This window comes from Camelus bactrianus, chromosome 2, assembly GCF_048773025.1.
Source record: "Camelus bactrianus isolate YW-2024 breed Bactrian camel chromosome 2, ASM4877302v1, whole genome shotgun sequence".
NCBI lineage: Eukaryota > Metazoa > Chordata > Mammalia > Artiodactyla > Camelidae > Camelus > Camelus bactrianus.
The window spans coordinates 40,443,712-40,467,357 of record NC_133540.1 but is presented as its reverse complement, the minus strand read 5'-3'; the positions used below and the strand labels follow the sequence as shown (position 1 = coordinate 40,467,357).

Sequence of the window (23,646 nt, the reverse complement as noted above, 5' to 3'; positions counted from 1 at the left end):
TAAAATGCTAGTCATTTGCAGATGGTTATATTGTGATTGTGTTTTTATATTAATAATCATTAAGATAAATTGTTAATTTTAGGGAAAGATACATTGTTATTAAAATAAAATTTTAATAATTCTAAGTGTTTTTTTCATGAACAACACCTTGGATTTTGTCACTGTTAAACATCCAAATGTTTTTAATTAATGTTCCTTTTTGGGCTAATGAGGTCAGCATTAATAACTCCTTTTTGTAAAAGAAAAATGAATAAAGGCTTCTAATATTGGAAAATATAATATTTCTCCATGTTTTCTAGGACAGATTTTAAATAAACTTGTTGCCATTCCAAAATGAAGTGTTGTCTATTAAAGCTGATCTTGCTATTCCAGAAGGCAAAATTCCAAAGAGAATGTAGCATCTCTTTGTCAACAGATTGCTAATTAATTTGTTTTTTAACATCAGAGACTATCCACTCCCATTAACCTTTCTTAGACATTCCCAAGTCAGGAAATTTGAATTCCCTGAATAAGAAGCACTGAGAATAAAATATTTTCCCAAAACATCAACTTTTATAACTCTGACACAGTGTCCTATGAAAATTTCTCATCAGTTCATTTCCTGAATTAATCAGGAAAACATACAACATGTGTGATGTCACATAAATAATGAGGTAATGATGGCTCAACACCATAAGATCTTCTGGACTGCTTTCCTTCAACCTGAGACCAGGGCATCTTCCATCTCATTGTTGCACCACTTGGTGTATTTTATTATCAAGGTAGTCTCAAAAAGAAGAGGAATGGATTGGAGTATCACACAGGATATTTAAAGGGCAAAGCCTGGAAGTTGCTTAACACAACTTTGTTCACCTTTTATTGATATAGGTCAACCAAATGGCCTCTGATGTAAATGCAAAGAAAATTGAAAATAAAACCTTTCTGAGTGCGAGCACATGAAACAAAAATATCATAGTACAGATAGAACATTGTCACTGTCATAGCTCCAGGGAAATAAACTTATTTGAAGAATAAAGAGCAACTAACTTCTCAATGTCTGTATAGGTTATATGATGATTTTTAGGATAATCTTAGAAAATCATAAACAAAATTGAGACAAAGTATGTCTGAGGTGCATCATTTGTCCTGGCCATTTGAAACACTATTTATAAAATAAATAATAAAATAAACAAAACCAATCACCAAAAGGAAATGAATTGATAATTGTCTAATGATGTCAATATATGGTGAGACTAATGAAATCCACACCAATAGACATTGTATGCAAATTGTCAAAAGTCAAAGACAAAGAATTTTAAAAACAGTAAGCGAAAAGCAACTCTGACATACCAGGGAACCCCCATGCTATAGATTAAATGTTTGCATCAACCTAAAATTCATATGCTGAAATCCGAATTCCCAAAGGAATAGTACTGGGAGGTGGGTCCTTTGGGAGGTGACTAGGTCATGAAGGTAAATGGGATTAAAGCCCTTATAAAACAAACCCCAGAGACACCTTTCATTTTTCCTGCCTTTACCTTGGACTTCTCAACCTTCTAACTGTGAGAAATAAATTTTTATTGTTTATAATCCACCCAACTTATACTGTTCTGTTACAGCAGCTCAAACAAAGACAGCCCATAAGATTTTCAGCAAATTTCTCAGCAAAAGCTACCAGGCCAGAAGGGAGTAGGATGATATATTCAAATGGCTGAAAGAAAAAAAAAAATGCCAAGCAAGAATACTTTATCTAGCAAAATTGTCCTTCAAAAATGAAGGAGAGATAACGACTTTTCAGATATACATAAGTTGAGGGAGTTTATCACCACTAGACCTGCCTTACCAGAAGGGCTAAAGAGAGTCATCCAACATGAAAGAAAATGATGCTAAATAGCAACATGAAAGTATTTGAAAATATAAAGCTCAAAGAAAAACTAAAAAGCAAATACACAGACAAATATAGAATACTCTAATGGTAGTGCATAAATCACTTTTACTACTGCTATACAAATTAAAAGACAAAAGTAAACAAAACTATAATTATACTATGTTAATGAATACACAATATAAAAAGATGTAATTTGTGATATTGATAACAAAGTGTAGAGAGGGAGAAGTAAGAGAGTAGTGTTTTAGTATGATATTGAACATAAGTTATTATCTTAAAATAAGTTGTTTTAACTATAAAATGATTTATGTAAACCCCACAGTAACCATAAAGTAGACACAAAAGAAAATGAGAAAAGAATCAAAACATATCACTATACATTAAAAAAAAAAAAACAATAAACTAACAAAACACCAAGAAATCCGAGAAAGGAAATGAGGGACAAAAGAACTACAGGACAGAAAACAGTGAACAAAATGGCAATAGCAAGTTCATCCCTATCGGTAATTACTTTGAATGCAAATGAAATAAACTCACCAATCAAAAGACACAGAGTGGCTGAATGGATAAAAAAAACAAGATCCAACTCCATATTCTCTACAGGAGACATATTTCAGATATAAGGACACATATAGGCTGAAAGTTAAACAATAGAAAAAAATAGTCCACAAAAACATTTACCAGAGAGAGAAGGGATGAACATAACCATTTAAACTGTAACCAATTAAAATATGAGCAAAACACTTGAATAGGTATTTCCCCAAAGAAGACATACAGATGGGCAACAGGTACATGAAAAAGTGCTCAGCATCACTAATTATCTGGGAAGAGCAAATCTAAACCACAAGGAGATATCCCTTCACACCTGTTAGGATGGCTATTACTGGAAAAACAGAAAATGACAAGTGCTGTTGAGAGCCTGTAGAAACTGGAAACATTGTGCACTGTTGATGGGAATGTACAATGGTGCAGAGAACTGTATGGAGGTTTCCCAAAAATTTGAAATAGAACTACCACATGATCCAGTAATCCCACTTCTGGTATTTATCCAAAAGAAATTGAAATCAGGATGTCAAAGAGATATACACATGCCCATTTTTATTGCAGCAATATTTACAATATCTAAAAAGTAAAAACAACATAAATGATCATCAACAGATGAATGGATAAAGAAACCATGTTGTATACATGCAACGGAATATTATTTAGCTATAAAAATGAAGGAAATTCTATCATATGCTGCAATATGGTGAACCTGGAGGACATTATGCTAAGTGAAATAACCTAGTCACAGAAGGAAAAACACTGAATGATTCCATTTTGATGAGGTATCTAAACAGTCAAAATCATAGAAGCAGAAAGTAAAATGGTGGTTACCAGGTGCTGGAGGAGTGTGAAATGGGGAGTTGCTGCTCAATGTGTACAAATTTTCAGTCATGCAAGAAGAAGAAGAGTTGTGTAGTACAAAATTGTGCTTATAATTAACAATACTCTAATGTAAATTCAAAGATTGGTTGAGAAAATAGACATGGTATTTTTTTTTAAACCACAATAAAGAATAATAGTTTATTTAGGTAAATCAGTTATTTTTCTCACAGTCTCTTTGTTAGTAAACAAAGTATTTTTATTGGCACTCAGCCTCCAGAAAAATGTAGATTTTATATAAGAATGTCATCATATGAAAGTCAAGCACTTTCATTTTATTCTTTAAAATTTGTTTCTCTGCTAAAATTTTATTTCTTTTTGTGTTTGTAGAATTTATTTCCTGCCCACGTTTATGCTATAATTTCGAATGATTTCTTCTTTCTCAACTGAATATGCTATGATCATAGATTTCAGATCTTTGTGATTACTTCATTTAGCTTGATGATTTTCTTGTTTGTGAACAATGTATAGAGATTAGATCTAATATAAGACAAAGTTTTAGATACAACATTAAGTCTTTAGGATAGGTCCAGTATCATTTTGTTCAGTATCCTTTGACAATCCTAAGACATATGATCCCTCCTCCCATCCTGCTTAGGATCTAATATCAGTGTTATAACATGAGCATATCACAGCACATAGGTGGTTCATTCTATAATACTGTTTTCAACCACTGTTGCTACTTTTTTTTTTTCACAGATTTTCTAATAAGTCAACTTTAAACTCGAAGTTGTATTACTACACTTAAAGGTATCAATTTATTTAAATAGTACTTACTGAGAATCTACTATTTTAAAGCAATATTTTTGTGGGTTATATAATGATGAATGAGTTAGGTGTCTGCCTTTTCAGTTTATAGCAACCATTGGAGTGGAGAAGGGATATAAGTTCTAGTTCAAAGGCAATTATGATCTAGAACTATGACAGGAGAGTAAAGAAGAGGAAGTGCACTATTTAGAAATGTAGCTTTACAGCACACAAGGATGAGCTTCTGAAAGGCATTTTAACATCTGCTTAGGGAATTATTCTGCACCATAATAAAAGTTTTTTAAGCATCTGAAAGAGGTGAGGTATATAATCAAAGTGTTGCAGAAAAACATTTCAGTGTTTGTTGAGGTTGTGTGTGCTGCAGTGAACTTGAGAGACCACCTAAGGAACCTTTTAACAATTATCTAAGTAAGGCCTAACTTATGGTGGATGAAGATATAACAAACAACATGTAGAGATAAATAGAAAATAAACTTGACTGAATCAGTGGATGATTGAATAAGAGACAAAGGAAATGAAAGACTCTGGAATAGCACCTGGGTTTATTGCTAGAATACCCTGGTATTCTACAGATTTTTGTGCTATTGCATGAGACTCGAGAAGGATCTGATTGAGGAGTGAGAGGAGATCATGGGTTCAGTTTGTGACCTAATAATCCTAAAAGGTGGAATGAGGCCTTCATAGTAACCTTTCAGTAGATAAAGGTTGCCAGGGTAAAATACTTTATTCATCTGAGAGCCTACTGGCTTAGTAAACTGTTACCAGGAGGTTAGGGTTACAGCACACTAAAAGGTAAATAACAATCTAGATAAAATTTAAAAATAAAATAAAATAATGAGATTGTCTTGAATCTTAATATGTCTATATTATGCCATAACATTTTTCATTGTTATTACTTTGGACTACATCTGTTTAAAAAATATAAACAATTCCTCTTAGTATCTTAATGAGAGGAGAAAAGTAGTAATTTTATGTCATCATTATAAGTGTTTTAAGTATAAAAGAGGAAATGAATTACCTCAAAATTAGAAGCAGTGACTTGGTTGTGTTCATAATACTGACTGTTTTTTATTCATGTACAGTTGATTTATGATGCTGTATTAGTGTCAATGTACAGCAAATGATTCAGTTATATATATATAAAAGATATTAAATATAGTTCCCTGTACTATACAGTAGGTCCTTGTTGTTTATTTATTTTATGTACAGTAGTTTATATCTGTTAATTTCAGACTTTTAATTTATTCCTACCCCACCTTCCACTTTGGTAACTATAAATTTGTTTTCTATGTCTGTGGGTCTATTTCTGTTTTGTAAATAAATTCATTTGTAACATTTTTTTTTAGATTCCACATATAAGTGATGTTACATGATATCTGACTTACTTCACTTAGTATGATAATCTCTAGGTCCATCCATGTTGCTTTAAATATTATTATTTCATTCTTTTTATGGCTGAGTAGTATTCCACTGTGTGTGTGAATATATATATATCACATCTTCTTTATCTATTCATCTGTTGACAGGCATTTAGGTTGCTCCCATGTTTTGGTTATTGTAAATAGCGCTGCTATGAAGGTTGGGGCATGCAGAAATATTTTGGTCTGACCCTCCAGAACTTGAGTGGAGGACTCTTTCCAGCTTACTGTGAATTTTGTTCCTGTTAAGGAAGATTGGCCTCATCAAAAATGTTCTAAATAACCAATGTTAGTAACATGATTTTACTTACTTTAATTTTGAGAAGAAACAAAAGAACTTTGTTGAAAATTGTTTCTGACAGTTATCTGTCTATCTTTAAAAGATCTGATCATGCTGTGACTTATTAAAATACATTATTAAGAAGTTAGCAAGGAAAAGGGAACCTCCCTGAAAATTGTCCAAAATTCACCGAACAGTGAGGGATACTGAAGGCAACATCTCATAGGTACTCAGTTTAGATGCTTGGAAATAATATCAGGGCATGATAAAGATCATGGGAAAGAACTGGTAATTAAAATAACGGGAGGAGATAATATTTCCCAAGAAGAGTATGTTGAGTGGAAAGAGAGACGCCTATAGGAGAGAAATCCTGAAAACTATGACAATCAAATGGATGAAGGTAGGAAGAGCACCATAAAGGGGAGATTCAGATGTTCTGACTAGGTGGGTATGAAAACAAGCAAACAAACAAATAAAAATACACCCTAAAACAGGAGAGAAATAATGGAAAAGACTTAGTGGTTAACTATGCCAAATGCTGCTTAGAGACCATGCATAGACTGAGCACTGCACTAAACAACAAGGCAGTAAGAGTTACAGCAGGGGGACTGAGGCCCACTCCAAGTTTCCTCACTTGGAGCATGAATGGAATACGATAAAATAGACAAAGAAACAACAGAAACAATTGGCTCTGAGAAAGACAGTAACAGCCCATAGCTGAAATATGGTATTTGGCATCACTTAGGGTTTTTTGTTTGTTTGATTTTTGAAAGAAGTTTTAATTATTTTGGAAAGATCCTAACACAGAGGATTAAATTAACAGGGGAAAACTCAGTTTGTTAAAGCACCTCCTCCCCCACACACTCCCACAAAAGAAAATGCTAAACTTCAAAGTACAACTAATATGCTACATTTAAAAGTAAGAGAAGGAACAGGAGAAATAAAATTATTTCTGGATGATATAACTTTGCAGGTCTTATGACAAGAAAATGAGGGTGCTTTCATTATTTAACTGATATTTTAATTGTGAAATAAAGGCATGGCTCTCTGTGAAGGTAACGAGTTGATATATCTCGAGATACATGGAGAAGTTTCATGAAAGCACAGTAAAATACAGTCACTACAATTGATTTTTCTTATTTTTTAAGTTAAAAGATAGACGGTTTGATTTTTGTCCCCTTCTCTAATGAGGCAATGGAGTCACAGGATGGTTAACTCCACCAAAGTCACCCAGCCAGTAGGAGGCCAGAGTCTGTGTTCTTTACCATTATTCTATAGGAATAAAACATTATCTAGCCTTTAGGAAGGCGATGTGACTTAGTGGGGAGAAAACTGAGTGGTGAACTGGATAACTCATGTTCTAGTCTTAACACATCATTAAGCAGCTTTGTGATCTTGTAAGACCAAATCACTTGATCTGGCTAATTATTTGGATATCAATTCTTTTAATTATAGAATAAGGCATTTCAATTAGATTATCTCTAAGTTCAGTTCTGATTTTGTGATTTTGTGAGACTATGATATAAGGATCCTAGAATATATAAGCACCGATGGCTAGTATAACAGAATTAGGTAATAAGACTGTCAGTTACAGCATTTATCCATACACAATTTCTCCTGAGAGAATTGCTTTGATTGTTAACAGGATAATCTTATAGTAGTAAAGTGTCTCTCTTTCCTAAGTATTGTTCAAATTTATAATAACTTAAATGAATTAACCAGCTTTGGAAAGGTCACTTTTCCAATAAATGGCAAAAGAACAAAAAGGTTAATAAAATGATTCAGACTCATTTATTGTTACTTACAAGGGTGATTTTGTCTGACATCTTATATGTGCATAATTATAGCCAAAGCTTTAAAATTGTGCAAAAAGCTTTTTGCCTTTTTTCCCCAGTCAGCCGAGCAAAGATTATATCTAACTGCTGCATTTTCATGTGTTTGAAAGCAACCTCTCTCCTCATAAATGTGCAACTGTTCTGGTTGGAAACAGCTGCAGCTGCTGCTAGATGTTTTCTGCCCAGAGATATGTGATAGGTAGAGAGAGTAAAAAATCTAGAGTGATTTTCACATTGTGAAGGAGAGTCTAGCCAGGATTGAGAGTGAGATGCCGAAAAAAGAAGCCTATCGTAGTAGCTAAAAAAATCAACAGAGGCATGATTTATATCAGGACTGGTACCCAGATATAAAATTTAGAATCCAATATAAAAAAACAGAGAAGTTGGTGTTACCCGTTACCTCTTTCTTTCTGTTTGCTACCACCTGGGCATTTGCATTAGGGGCTGGGTCAGCAACAAAAACCATAGTAATGGGTGATTTCCACTATAATCCCTAGGAATGCCTTGGAGCTTACTTTGTGGAGACTCCTCAGTTTACATTCTTTGTTCAGGAAAAAAAAAAAATATATATATATACACACACACACACATGTGTGTGTGTGTGTGTGTGTGTGTGTGTGTGTGTATAGTTGGATCCCAGCTCAAAAGTAAACTGTATTTGAAATTTGTGTATATTTTGTAAACCCCAAATTTGGTACAAAAAGGTCTGTCTCAGGGCTTTTTGTGAGGAAATTTTATTAGTTATATGGAAACTCATTGCAACTAATTCTGTAACTCATTGTAACTAATTCTGTAACAGAAATTTTAATCACCTTTGGAAAACAAAAATCTAAGGTGCATGATTTATTTCCAAGGAAAAGCCTCAGAGGCAGTTGTGGGACAGACTTGAACACTACCATGGTGTCACCATGCTGTTTCTCTCCTGGACAGCTAGGGAGGTGGCAGTAGAAAGATTGAGAAATAAAAAGAGAAAGAGAGAGAGACAGAGAGAAACTAACATAGTCTAAATTCTAATTACATAGTAGGCACTGGCAATAAAAGACACAAAGGATGTAAGCCCTGCAGTATTCTCCGTGAACACCGTGTAAGACAGACAGAGAAACAAATCAGAACTCGGTGGTGGGTGGTACTGTGGGAAACTAAAAGGGCTACACAATCCAGGCTGGGTGGGATCTGATGTAATACTAGCGTGATTTCAGAAAAGTGGTTCAGAGTTATTCAGCTAAAATGTGGAGTAATATTTTTAGATTAAAATAGTGAATTAAAACTTTCTATGGGATTTCCTTCCTCTTTCCTTAATAGCTAATGAATAGCAACTATACAAGAAAGAAGATCATTCCAGTTTAATAAGTAAAGACAGAGAAGATTACAAAGCTAAGAATACAGAAGAGGAGGACAGCTCTAGTTTATTTCCATACAGTAGAGCCTATTTTAGTAAGTCAAGTTAATACTCAGAATTCTCACCTATCCCTCCAAAATGGTAAATCTAAAATCTAAGTAGCTATGTGTTTTTTTTTTTTTTCTCTCTTCTCATAGGAAAAGTAGGGGAAAAAAAAAACTCTAGAGAGAAACAAGTGAAATAGAAAAACTAAGAATGTGGACAATGAAGGTGATTCCAGTTATAGAATATGATGATAATATGACTTTAACCCCAAGGGTATCGCCACAAAAAATTATTCACCCATCTACCAAATAATTAGCATGAATATTTGTACAAAAGCTATAACAAAATCTCAGAAGAGGGAGCAGAAGTAAGGAATAGAGCGCTTTACTTTCTCCAATTTTTCTCCTCTGTCATTCCTTCTGCAACAGAAAATTGGTAGAATGGGAATATACTGTTCTTAAATTACAACTTGGGGGTGAAATGAGGATGTTCTCAGATATTTAAGGAAAGAGTTAAACCGGAGCAAGATGAAAATAAACAGCTTGGCAATGATTCACGCACTCTACAAGAACAAAGTAACCTCCCCTGCTCATAATACATGAGGAATGAAAATGAGACAAAAACATACCTCAATATAGAGAAAATAATTTCAAATCATTGCATGATACAAAAAGTGACTTCATTAGACCATTGTCTTAATATGAAGAGCAATTAGAGTAGATAAAACAGCAGAATGAGATAAGGAGGGAGGACCGCAAACAGAACAGAGGACCAAAACAGCATGATTGTGCAATTATTGAATAAATCAAAACCACCACTACAATTGAGCCATACAGAAAAAGATTAAGATGATAATAACACATGTATGAAAAAGACAAAAAAGTTTAGATAACTTTTAGATAACATCCAACATAAACATAGTTGGTGTCCTGGGTTAGGGAATCAACAAATGGAATAGAGCTCTATTCAAAGCTATAATGCGGGAGAATTTCCAGTGTATAAGGAAACAATAAATTTGCAGACAGTATTACTCTGAGTTCCAGAATAAATGGAACTAGGTACACTAATTAACCTACTAATATTTAAGGACCAAAGACTAATTGTGTCAAATACATATACTAAAAAAAGGAAATAAATAGAAATGTATGTGTGAGAGGGACATGGTGATGCAAGGGTTTCAGCTTGACTTAAACATTCTTAACAACATATAATGAAATAATATGTAAGGCCTAGAAATTTTGAAGGAAAATGTGACTGGAGATTAGTAGTATACATGAGTGCATCTGTCAAATTAGGCTGCTGTCAATCCCTTCCCTGTGCACAAATGCTAGTTCTTCTAAGTGGAATCTATGCCATCACTTTTGACCAAGAGGGCAAGTGATGCTGTGTCAGATTTAAACTCAGCCTACATAAGGGCTGATGTTACCACCTCTTGCCTCTTCAAGTGTTCTGCTGGAATGTAAGAAGTCCAGGCTGCCTTGGAGAGAGAGACCAAGTGTGGTATCACGGAGGCATCACACATGTGAGTGAATAGCCTTCTCAGGTGTTCCAACCCCATCAGTTATCATCATCTCAATGAAGCCCCAGACAGCCACCGTGCCAGCTGTTAAATGAATTCCTCGTTCTCAAATGGTGAGAAAATAACTTGAATGTTTACTGTTTTAAGTCACTAAGCTTTAGGGTTGTTGATACAGTAAATAGATCTTTAGAACAGTTTACTTAATCAAAATGCTATTTAAAAATAAGAGCAACAAACAGACATTCTCAACCATTTTCTTTTAAATGAAGGAACACAATATCTATTAATCATTCATGGTAAAACTATTATTCAATCAAGATTGAATTAAAGCACTTAGAAATAGAAAAATAGAAATGAAAAAGGACTCCTTATGAGCATTGACTACATTCAGAAATAATGATGCTACAGAAAATTTACTTATGATATAAAACAGGATATAAATTATATGAACTTGGACAATGTTAAAATGACAACATAACTAAGTAAAATGATGGTGAGGGCAGAAGAGATTGGAGAATTAGGCAATTGCTATTATTACGACTTTTCTTTGTAAGGAGTCAATTAAACCACAGAGCTTACGAGAACTGTAATGACTGTAAAATCTTAATGTCTTTCAAATCTTATTAACCTTAGTGAGATCTGTCTGAAAGTGGTATTCTTTATTTAGTAGATACATTTATTTGAATATCAACAATCCTCCCTTTTTCATTTTAGCAAACATAAAGTGTATGCTATAATATTCAAAATATGGCATTTTTAAAAAGTGTTTCTTGTTTTTCATCTGTGTATATACACTGAATAACATCTACAGCTGTCTGTCCACGGTTGGCTATTTAAATAAAAATTAATAAAATTAAATAAAATTAGAAATGCAATTTTTCACATTCACTAGACACAACCCAAGTACTCAATAGTCATACATGCCTAGTATCTACTATATTGGAAATAGACATGTAAAGTGAAGTCCACTTAATGTTAAGAGTGGTCACTTGTACTGCAATTTGGGGTGTTATTTTATGTTTCACTTTAAAAATTTTTTTTTATGTTTTACTTTTGTATTTATATTTTCTAAGTTGCTTGAATAATTGTTTGTGTCTTTTTATCATATTTATATTAAAAAAGCAGAACCTAGAATGATTTTTCTTTATAAAAAGTCTAGAGGAAAATCATAAAATATCAATATAGATTATTTCTAGATGATGGAGACTCAGAAGATTATGATTTTCATTTTTGTATTTTTAGCATTTTAAACATTTGAAAAATATAAAAGGATAATGGGAACTCTCTGTACTTTCTGCTTAATTTTTCTGCAAACTTAAAACAACTCTAAACATAAAATATCTTGAACAATAAAAGATGAAAAAAGTTGAGAAAATATTTCTGGTAAAAGTAATACCCTGAAAAACTTGGGAGATGAGAAAGATCATGCTGTATATGGGAAATTATATGTTGTTTAGTATATTTTCCTATCAAACACAATTAGACAGAATTAAGATTAAAGTGCTGGACAGAAATTCTTGAAGAGCTCTGCAAATTGCTAAAGTATTTAGCTTTTATCTTAAGTATGAGACAGGAATGAGTGAAACAATGACCAGAATTCCTTCACTTGAGAAGCTGGGTGTATGACGACACCACACAATACTGCATGGGTTTATCAAGGGTTCTAGAGAGCTCAGTTCAGTTCCGGTTTAACAACAACATCAGTTTGGTTTTACCAAATTAGCTCAGCAGTATTTGGCTAACACAGACTCTCTTTAGAAGCAGGAGGAGCTGTAGCAATAGAGACCAAGCTCGGTGAGCATCATGGATGTTGGCATTAGGTCCCCTCAAGCCACAAGGGGCAGAAGAGAAGAAAAAGAGTGGCTATCATTCAGCATCTAAGAAGGTTGACTGTGAGTGTCATTCCAACACAACTGAGTATAGATTAGAAATGGGGTTTGAGGTGTGTCTTGAAGAATGGCTGCCAGTCCTATACGAATTAATTAATAAAGCAGTATTTTCTAAAAATTTTACCCCCAGAGTTGTATAATATGGAAGATCACAAGCTACAGAAAATTATTCAATAAAAGTGGTGAAATGGGGTTGTGGGGGGACAATCAGTTCTTCATTTAAAATACTACAAAATATAAGAATTTGTATTTTCTGTGTTGACAGCTCCATTGGCCCTCCTCTGGTTGATTCAACCTTTCTTAGTGGATATCAAACCCTCTTGGACTATAGTAAGGAAATAAGTCATTTAATCTTAAAGTAACCTGCATATTTCCTATCTCTGCCCCTGCGATCCATACACACAAGAGAATGATCTTCAATTTTCCAGGTGACGTTTCTAGCCAAGCAATAATCCTGCCCAGTTGATTACTCCTTCCTCTTTGATACCATCTCATCATTGAGTTTCACTGTACATGGTAGATTCCCTCTTTGAAAACAGCCCCTCTGCTGTTCAGTACTGACAGTATCATTCTTTATTGATACTTCTATTTTTTGTTATTATTAGTAGTAGTGTATGTTTTTGCTTGGAAAGGTTAATGTTCTTTGGAAGGGAGAGTAGTTCACACATTGTAATTTTACCCCCAACTTTTCTCATGTGAACATGCATACTAACATTGTCAGCAGTGTTATTTTTGAATACAAAATATGAGCTATATTGCTTTGAGTGAGTTTGCATTTGCATTGCTTATTCTGCTAGATTAAAAGTCACTGGTCATTATGTGTGTGCTTGCATCAAGCACATTATTTTAGTGCATGAGTAATAATGCTAATAATAATAATAACCATGACAACAGCAACTATGTACAAGATAACTTTAAAGACAGGAAAAGAAGTGCAATGTGGCAACTCTCAAATTTTCCTTTACTAGCAATTAAGAATCATTTGGGAAAGAGAAAGAAGCCATGCAAAGTTAGATTCAGAGTGCTGAGATAGATTCTGTTTTTTAAAAAAGTATTGATTTACTTTGCTAGTATGAAATAATTTTTTGATCTTCAATCAGCCTAATGTCACACACTATTACTATTTTTTTAATGGCACACAAAGAAACACAACCTCTATATGTGTGTTTAATTAAACACACATATGAGGTGCTAGAATTGGCTACTTCTATAAACTTGATCTAGTTTTAGAAAGTGTCTAAAGATATTTAGAATTAATGTTGATTCTTGGAACTTAGCCAATCTCTGAAAAGTATTGTCAAGAAGGGTTAAATTGAAGAATAAATATTTGTCTTTAACCTAAAATCTACTCATAGAGTACTGAATGAAAGAGTAGTGTTGGAGAGTGTCTTGGAATCAAACATTTAACATTTCATTTATCTTATATTCTCTTTAAGTTTGCAGTGAAGTCAACATGCCCATTACTCTAAATAAAATGCGAGCAAGGAAATCATTAAAGTTTGTAACTGAGAAATATAGATATCCTTTATATCTATTAGAACATAGCAAATGTCCCATTTTGGTTTGAATATATCACCTTTAGCCTCAGTTCTGCATTATTTGACATTAATTCCCAAGCCTGGCCTCTGCATGCCTCTGGCATGTAGCAATATTGCTAACTGTGGAAAACAATCCAGGAGACCCATTGCAGAATTACTGTGGTTGTGCACTTTCATTTCAGTTCCTCTTCTAGACAAAGTAAGAAGCAAATTATGGATTCATTTGTAACTCAAACAGAGCAGAGTGCAAATCTTACCTTTGCTGTTACAATGCTGTGAAATCTTATGTAAGTTCCGTGATCTTTATGAGTAGATCTTTTTTTTCTGTTAAAGAAAACAGAAAAACTTGAAAAGATTCATTGAAATTCTTATTAAATTGCCCTTAATCATTCAAATTAGAATATTTTAAAATAAAACTTCTACAACTCAATTAAGCAAAGATGAAATTTATATATTACTTGCAATTTTCTCAACCTTCTTTGTGGTTGAGATGACAGACCCTATACTCATCAATTCTGCTCCAATAAGTTATTGCCAATAAAATTGCAATGAGAAAAGTTGTGAGTACACAGCTTCTTTCAAGTTCAGCAAGAAAGAATATGATTAATTAGTGATGTCTAAGGGCCCAACAGGGTTGTGAATTTGCTAGCCTTATAAACTATCGATCATGATCTTAAATTGTTTATTTACAGCCTATGATTTCCTGTTGATATCACAAGTTCTAGTTTGGTACAGCAATAAATAAATGAATAAATAAATGAATAAATAAATGAATGAATGAATGAATGAATGAATAAATAAATAAATAAATAAATAAATGAAAATAAAAATAAAAATAAAAATAAAAATAAAAATAAAAATAAAAATAAAAATAATCTTGCCAGAAGGCTTGGGTTCAAAAGGCAATATGCTCTTCGGCTTTGGATGTTTTAATTCTTCATCCTTTTCCTTCATCTCTAAAATTACACCAAAAATACCTATTTATTATACTGCTACAGACATAAATAAAATAATTTATGTGAAAGTACTGTGTCAATTATAACATATTACTCCAACATTACATATCATTATTTTATTATACATACCATATTTAGACTAATTTTATATTTAGTATGAGACATAAATTTGTTGAATATTTTCTAATTGATACATATAGGCTATTTCAGTGGGTTGCAAAGTCTTTACTTAAGCTCTTTAAGATCACTTCTCAAACCTTTGTAGCATTTTAATGAAAATCACTCTGCATTAAAATTAATAGGAAAAATAAACCATTATTCTGATGATGGGCAGAATTACTATTAAAAGAATTAAGTCAGATATTTACATTCACATGCTTTCATCCATATTTGAATGCCCTTTTTAATGTAATTAATGCCTTTTTTTCCTTGGTTCTTTTTGATTGTGTATCAAAAGCCTTTCATTTCCTTTCATTTTCAGATAATTGATTTTTCAAGCATCTTGACTTAATGACTAAAAGAATGAAATATATTCTCTATATGAAAATCTGTGCCCAATGTCTCAAAGTTCATACAACAGGAATACATTTTAATCCTCTTATTTAAACATATGGGTACAACAGTACCAGTACTTAACTTTAAAAAGGATGCCACATCTAGAGTATCCTCTCTCGTAGTTCTTTTTGCCCCCAGCACCATTTAAGATTGTTTCCTCTCTTTTGCTCTCTAAACACAATTCATTAATAAATAATAACTTTTGCCTCCTAAATATCTCTTCAATCTATTCATTTCTTTCCATATTTAGGAGCTGTGACCTAATCCCCAAATTACCACCACTTTTTCCTGGGCTACTGCAGTAACCTCTTAAAGGGGTTATCAATATTCCCTCTGGCCACTTGCCTAATCCATTTTCCACAGTGAAGTCAGATTAATCATTCAGATAAATCAGATCTGATCTTGGCACACATCCCTGCTGCAAACAGCATTTTTTCAGCTCTTACTTATTTCTCTAACCTCACCCAGCCCCATCCTTTTCCTTTGCTCTCTCCCCATCAGCGCCTCTAAGTCTTCATTTAGTTCCTCATTGTCTTCCTATCATCACGGTAACTTTGCTCATGGTGCCACCTCTCTGCAGAATGTTTTTCCTTTGCTCTTCATCACATTAAATTCTCAAGTCACTCATACTTTCCTCAGAGAAGCATTTCTGGGATTCAGTTAACCGTCCCCCACTGCAATATAAGCTTCTCTTTCAACACTGAAATATTGCATTAGTGTGTGCAGATACGTTATTACTGTCTCTCCTTACATTAGAATATACAGTGCATGAGGGCTGGATTTTTTCAGGGTATCTATCCCCTGGAACAATCCAAGCCAAAAACAACAATAAGTAATTATGTGACAGACACCTGTTCTCCACCGTAGATGTGTAATTTTATTTTACCTGCACAATAAATCTATAAACTGAGTATAGGTATCATTTTTTCTTAAATGAAGAACTGGAGGCAAAAAGAAGGCAACTAAACTGTGGAGGCCACAAAGCTGGTACATGAGAGATGTGGCTTTTGAACCAAAAGTCTGTAGGATTTATCAGAAGCCTGCTAAGAACCTATGTGATATAGGGCCTCAAAGGGGAGACAGTTACTGAATGAATAGCTGGCCTACTTCTCAGGGCAATCATGATGAACTAAATATGTGTGTCTACCCATATATTCAAAAATTGAATTCTGAATAATTTACTCAATATATAGTTTTGTTACCAAGTCCAAACTTGTTCTGCTCGCTGCATGAAAGGCCAATAAATCAGGAGACAAGGTTTTGGAGCAAGGAATAATGACTTTATTTGGAAAGCCAGCAGACCAAGAGGATGGCAGACTAATGTCTTGGAGAACCACCCTACTCAAGTCAGAATTCAGGCTCCTTTTACACTAAAAAGGGGAGGGGGTGTGATTGGTTGTTGCAAACTTCTTGGTGTAGGAATTCTTTGTTCTTATAGCTGTCCATGTGGGTCAGATCATGGTGCCCCTGTAAACCTCCAACAAAACAAATGTTATTTTCCATTTTGCAACTTGTTATTTTACATAGTGCAAAAGAGTTAATATCCTTAAAGGTCAGAGCCTTGAGAACAGGCTCTCTTGTATATTTCAGGCTAAAGGCAACATTCTTTTGCAAAAGGTGAAGCGCTAGTAAGACTAAGCCTAGAAAACCGGGCACAGGGTTAAAGCCAAAGAAACAGATCTAATTTGGAGTCAGATTTGTTCTTTTCTATTATAGTTTACGTTGAGCAATATCAAATATAGCCTCCAAATTTAATGAAATACATTTGTTATTTTTAATGTGACGTAGTGTAGACAGAGAGAATGTTACTGTGTTTGCATACATTAGGTTAAAACTTATGCAGCTTCTGTAAGTAGGCTAAAAGCTGAAAACACGTATTTGAATGCTACCTTTCATAGTTAATAATATTCTTATGTATACAAAAGGATTTTGATGGATTTTAACCTGCTTAACCTATTTTAGACCATGACATCTTTTTTCATACAGAATATACCTACCTTGTGATAAGTACCTAGGTGTTACGTATTTAAGTGTAAATAAAACAAATGCTCTACTTACTTTATGTCTGGTGTATTGGGAGAAACAAAAAAGATAACAGTGCAGTTTGATAAGAATGTAAATGGAGGGGAGTAATTTATCCACAAGAAATGTTCAGGACCAATAAGAGTTAGCTGGTTGAATATTGGAAAGGATTGTTTTCTTCTTTTGAAAAATTAGAGTTGTAAGAGTTTCCATTTGGAGACCCAAGAGTAGTTTATTATGACTGTAGTATATAACATGTGAATGATTAGATTTTACAGAGGTAAACGAGATGGCCGTGGAGAGAGTGAAAAATGAAGCTAAACATGTTAGCATTGGCCAGATCCCGAAGGGGCTTAATGTTATGTTAAGGACTGTCAACTTTTTCCTAAATATTAATGGACATAAAATCATGTAGCAGAAGAGTGACAAATTGATATTGTCATTTTAAATAAAATTATCGGGGGCGGGATGATATAGCTCGGTGGTAGAGTGCATGTCCAGCATGCATGAGGTCCTGGATTCAATCCCCAGTACTTCCATTAAATAAATAAATAAATAAGTAAACCTAATTACTCCTCCCCCCAAAACAAAACAAAATAAAAAAATTATAAAAAATAACATAAAATAATCTTTGTGAAGACAGACAGGGGTGAGGGGGATTTTTTTCCCCACGCAGAATAGCAGTTAGAAGACTATTTTGATAAACCACAAACGTTGAGTGCTATACTAAGACTGTTGCATTAAGTCCGAAAAGAAATGTAAAAATCAACCTGATACAGTGACTTATTAAAAATGAGTGGTGAAGGAAGGGAGGAGGCAAAGATTAATATTAGCTTTTGAACTTTCACAATTGATAGAATGGGGATGTCTTGTCTTTCTGTCTTATCGTTGCATGGAAACTGCCTTGGCTCCTCGTTTGGGGAGCATTTAGGCATGCTCCCTAGTGTCAATGATTTAATGTAAAATCTCAAAATAAATAAAACATTAAACATAAGGCATGTAAAATCTCCATTTTCAGGTAAGAACATTCAGGAATAAAGAAAGTAATTTCTGTGTTACATGGCTAATAAAGGGGTAAACTAAGAGGTGAACCAGATCCATTACTCTCCGTGGGAATTAATCACTATTGATTGTTTGCTGTGTGAAAGATGAAAGGCATCAAACAATTAAGGAGATGATTTTTATTCATGCTGTTACAATAGGAAGCACTCGACATTAAGTATCATTTCAAAGAAAAGGAGGAAGGATTGGGGTTTACAGAGCAGATAAACAAGGGAGTCATCAGTGGGTCTTCTGGGAATAATGAGGAAAGTCTTATTTGAAGGGTGGAGGAAGTTTATTTGCAGAATGTGCCTGAGCCGGATAGTCCTTTTGTTAGCTGTTTTCCAGAACACAAATGGGTGGGGGCATTTCTTGACCATCACTACTTTCCAGAAACACCAGGCTCAGATAAAATACAACCCTGTCATCTGTTTTTTCAACTAAATTGATTTGTGAAAGTAAAATAGCTATGTAGTAGGAATAATTTAGCAGTTCATGCTAAATAGAGGATGACAGTATCTTTTTAGTAATCCCAGTTGTCAGAGTTACATTGTGTGACGTAGCAGCTATGTACACCACAGATCATTCATTCCAAAATCTCCGCCTTTTTCCTTACTTTATTTTCCCTGGGCTTCAAAGCTTGTTTCCTGCTATACACTCGATGTTTCCATACTTCTATTCTCTAGAAGTTGAAGGTTCCAAATGCTCAAAATCTAACTGATTATCATCTTTTCAAAACATCTTTATATTCATTCTACAAATATCCATCCAAACATTCGTGCTAGAAACATCAGAGTGACCTCAGACTCCCAGTCTCTCACAGAGAATCCTACAGAGAACTGATACAAAAAATTGTGGTAATTTTACTGCCTAAACTGCTCTATAGTCTATTATTTTCCTTGCATTTCTACTGCAATTGCTTTAGTTTCTTATTTGAAGAGTTGCTTTGTCTTCTCACTTTTATCTCAGTCCTAGACCATCGTATCCCATCCACTCTGTTGCTAGGTAAGTCATAGTAGACAATATTCCTTGCTTGCTAATTAAAAAAAAAAAAAAAAAAAAGAAACCAAGAATACAAACTGTCTCATTTTTTTATACTAGTATTGCAAGATTTTTCCAATGTACTGTTCTGTGTCTCATGTACTTTTGCATGGCTCTTAAAGACCTTCATGTCATGGCACCACGTGGTTCTTCTAGCCTCCTCTGCTCTCAGTTCACATCGTTTTTGGCCTTTACTCTGGCATCCAACACACTCCTGCACGTGCCTTTCACGTACGTCTCCCACTGCTGGTATACAAACAAACGCCCTTCTCACCCATGTGGGGAATGTCTATCATCTGGTAAGACCCAGATCACAGTTAATTTTCTTTCACATGCTTTTGAAGACTATTGCTTTAAACACGAATGTGTGTGCCTTTTTACTTTCAGTTGTAACTTCTCCTTTCAGCCTCCCCTTCTCTATTCTGGACTGTGAACTAGTTGAGGGCATAGAGCATAGATGACAGAGGTATAAGAAAATAGTTAAAAGCATAGTTTTTAGATTACAATGATTAAATCCCACTTCTGACCTCAGTATGTATTATATATTGAGGGAAATTACTTAACTTCAGATTTCAAATGCCTCATCTTAAAATAGGGAGATTAATAGTACTTACTTTATAGGCCTGTAACATTCCTTAATTTTATGCATGTAAATTAGTTTAGAAAAGCGCTCATTATGCAGGGTGCTTACTATAGTAGTAGTGATATTTCATTATTTTCATTATTGTAATTATGATTTTTGAATTTCCAGTACCAAATAGAGTGCCTAGTGATAATAATACCAATCATAGGTTTACTGATCACTAATGGTGCGTCTGCTGGCATGCTTTGTAATGTTAACACAGTTCCTCACATCAGCTGTCTGAGTTCTGGTCTATTATCATTCCCATTTCACAGGTGAGGAAAGTAAAGCACAGAGAGCAGCAGAGGATTTAAATTCAGAAAAATCTAACTTTAGAGCCCTTGTAAAGAGTCCCTATAGGTAATGCCTCAATGGGGAATAAAATGCTTGAGTATGAATGAATTGTCAAGTGAGGTTTGAATAAGTACAAAATTTAATATATTTAAACCTATCACCTATACTGCAATTATTAAATTTTTAGTTACAATACAAAATTAAGGATATTGACTCTAATGGAGGCTACAAGTACAATAAGTACACACTGCATAGAGCCTAATTTCTTAGATTAAGTACTTAGCTTGGATCAAATAGAAATTTAGGTTACACAAGGGAACTGATCAATTACAACTACTTAATCTGCAGTGGGTCCGATGAGGCCCTTGTGACTGTAGACCTAGGGTGATTGGATACTTGGTATGCAAAGCTACCTTCTAATGAAGACACATCATCACATTTGAGAAGTGGTGCTATTTCAGAAAATTAAATTATATTTTTCAAAAAAATTGAATAAAAATTTTGGGGAATAGTGTTCTACCCAGTCTAAAATTGAAAAAAAACTTGGGATATAGTTTTATTCTTTCATGTCTTCATTATATTAAGGTTCATTTTAGTGTAATTCATTCAAAGTGTAATTGAAGCATAGGATTTGTAAAGGTAATTTTTCATTTTATGACTACACTTTAGACAGATTTTTAAGTTTGATCTAAACCATATCTTACTTTTAAATGCTATACCTGATTCCTCATATTAGACATTTGAAGAATTACCTTATTTTAACACTTACAAATGTAGAAATTGGGAAGAAAAACAAAATGATCAACCTTACCCAAACATCACTGTTTTAAAGGTCTTTTACCCCTAAATGAAACATGTATGGAACTGCCTATAAATTTATAATTTTTAAAAGCCAAATATTCATCAATCAACTCTATCTCAACACTGATATCTAAAACTAGCAATAGAACAATGGTTGCATTTAAACTCCTCATTTGTATTGTATTCATTTAGTTTACCAATATTAACACATTTGTTCCTCACATCAACCCTCTTAAATAGTTCATATTCGTAGTCCCGTTTTAGAGATGAAGAATCTGAGGCGCAGAATGATGAATTATTACCAAAGGGCACATACGAGTTACAGGGTGTGAAACCAGATACCTGGACTCAAGAGCAATCCTCTTACTCCTGAGGCCAGCCACTGCAATTCTTACTAATGAAAGTCATGTTGTTTACGTTAACTAGATTATTAAAACAAATAATGTAATTCATATGTGTGCATCTTTTCTGATGGGATGAATAGAAATGCTGGATTATGAGATCTTAGATAACAAAATAATCATTTCACAAAACATCTATAAGGGTGTCCAACTATCTAGACTGGCTGATTCGTGGCACTGGAATCTTGATAAGTGAAGATGAAGGAAAATAAGTGTCTTTCCAATATTTGTGGGATTTCACTTTCTTTCTTTAATTTATTCATTCAAGTGTTTTTTCACTTGTTCCATAAACATATTTGAATATATATGACAGGCCAGGCACTCTGCTGGAGGCACTCAATACTGAAAAGACTAACCTGGTTTCTGCTCTCAAGGGACCTGACTCCCTAGGTGATCTTTATTTCATATCTTCATAGAAATAAACAGGTTAAGAACAAGAGGAATGACATTTTTGAAATACTTTACCAAAGGTGGAACTGTTGCTGTGAGGAATAGTGATATTCATCCTCTGTCCAAGTTATTTTTCTTTCATCATCTTGGCTCTTAGTCTATTTCTCCTCCTCTCTTCTGTTGCATTTCCTCCCTAGTTTTGAGGGTGGCAGTGTTACTGAGCTATGATGCAAAATGAAAAAAATGCCACTTTCTGTCTGAAAGGCTCAAAGTTTCTATTTTAAGCCCAAGGATATATTTTTAAGATGCTTACTTTCTTTTAGGCTCAATTGCAGTTTCATCTGCTTCCAGGGACGGCTCTTAATCTGAGTGCTCTCTGCCCTGGATTTTGCTGATGAGGCAGTTTTCAGAACACTCTGGTATTTACTAAATAAGAGGAGCTTCTAAGTCAAGTATTACAGGGAAGGTCGTCTCATTCTAAAGACTCTGTACAAATTCCTCTTTCTTCTCCCACAGCAGTTAGGGGTTTTTACTTTTTAACAGTCTTGTTCCCACCACATCTAGGTTATAGAAGAACAGGAATTTATGAAAAGGACATACTAATAAGCATTTATAAAAGAAAATAATATTATTATTATACCACAGGGGTAAAAATTCATAATGACTATTTTAGTGCCATAGGAAAATATTCATATTTTAAATTAAATGCAAGAAGGAAAAGAAGTTATAACCAAACATAGAAATGTTTCTTTACCAACTTATAATTAAATTTTGTAAATTATCCTTGAAATTAAACGAAAAGCAAAGATAAATCAGTAGGTATATTCATACAGCAGAAAACCTAAGAAAATTTGCTCAATTTATTACTCATTGGGATTCTGTAAATAAATTTAAAAAAAGTGAATCAGAGACGACAGTTTAAATGGTAAAACCTTATAATTTGCACCAAAATGATATTTAATCAATATGTAAACCAAGGATTTAGTGTTTCTCCTACTTCTATTACATAGAATTACGCTTTTTAGTAGTGGTTTTTTTGGCTTATGTAATCTTGTGTAAATTGACAAGGGATCAATGAATGGCCACAGATATAAAAACGCAATCTTCCAAAGATGCTTCCAAACATTTGCAACTCACTCAAAATGTTGAGTGTGCTGTGCCTCATACAGGAACTTTAGAATGTAACTGGTGATCAAAAAAAAAAAAAAAAAAAACCACCATGTAAATGTATCATACTTACTCAGCAATTAATTACTTCCATTCCATTTAACCAAAAATAAAAATAATTAGGCTTTATTCAGCTGCTTGAATACTTTTCTTTAAAGTGCTTTACTTTTATATTGGTTTAAAGGTTGCCAGGAGAAGAAAAAGAAAACAACTGTAAGACAGTTTGTTCTTGGGTTACTTAGTGAACACAGAAGATACTAACTGAAAAATGTCTATGTTTGAGAACGGTTTTATTGTTAATTGCTTAGAATGCTTTTTACTTCTTTGGCTATGAAAGAGCTTTGCTATCTCCATTTGCTCCTCCTGCTGCGGGACCTGCTCCTGCTCCTTGTCGGCTCCCGCTCTGCTTCCCCCAAGGGGGATGTGAAAGAGT

The 23,646-nt window shown here is 33.8% G+C and overlaps 1 long non-coding RNA gene across 1 annotated transcript in view; it reads right to left on the bottom strand.

Moving 5' to 3' along the window:
* Positions 1 to 14,178: 14,178 nt before the first annotated feature.
* Positions 14,179 to 23,646, bottom strand: part of LOC123617392 (uncharacterized) — a 145,513-nt gene continuing 136,045 nt past the window's right edge. Inside the window, exon 3 of the long non-coding RNA XR_006725516.2 lies at positions 14,179 to 14,247. This is a non-coding gene — a long non-coding RNA (uncharacterized LOC123617392). The remainder of the gene's footprint in view (positions 14,248 to 23,646) is intronic.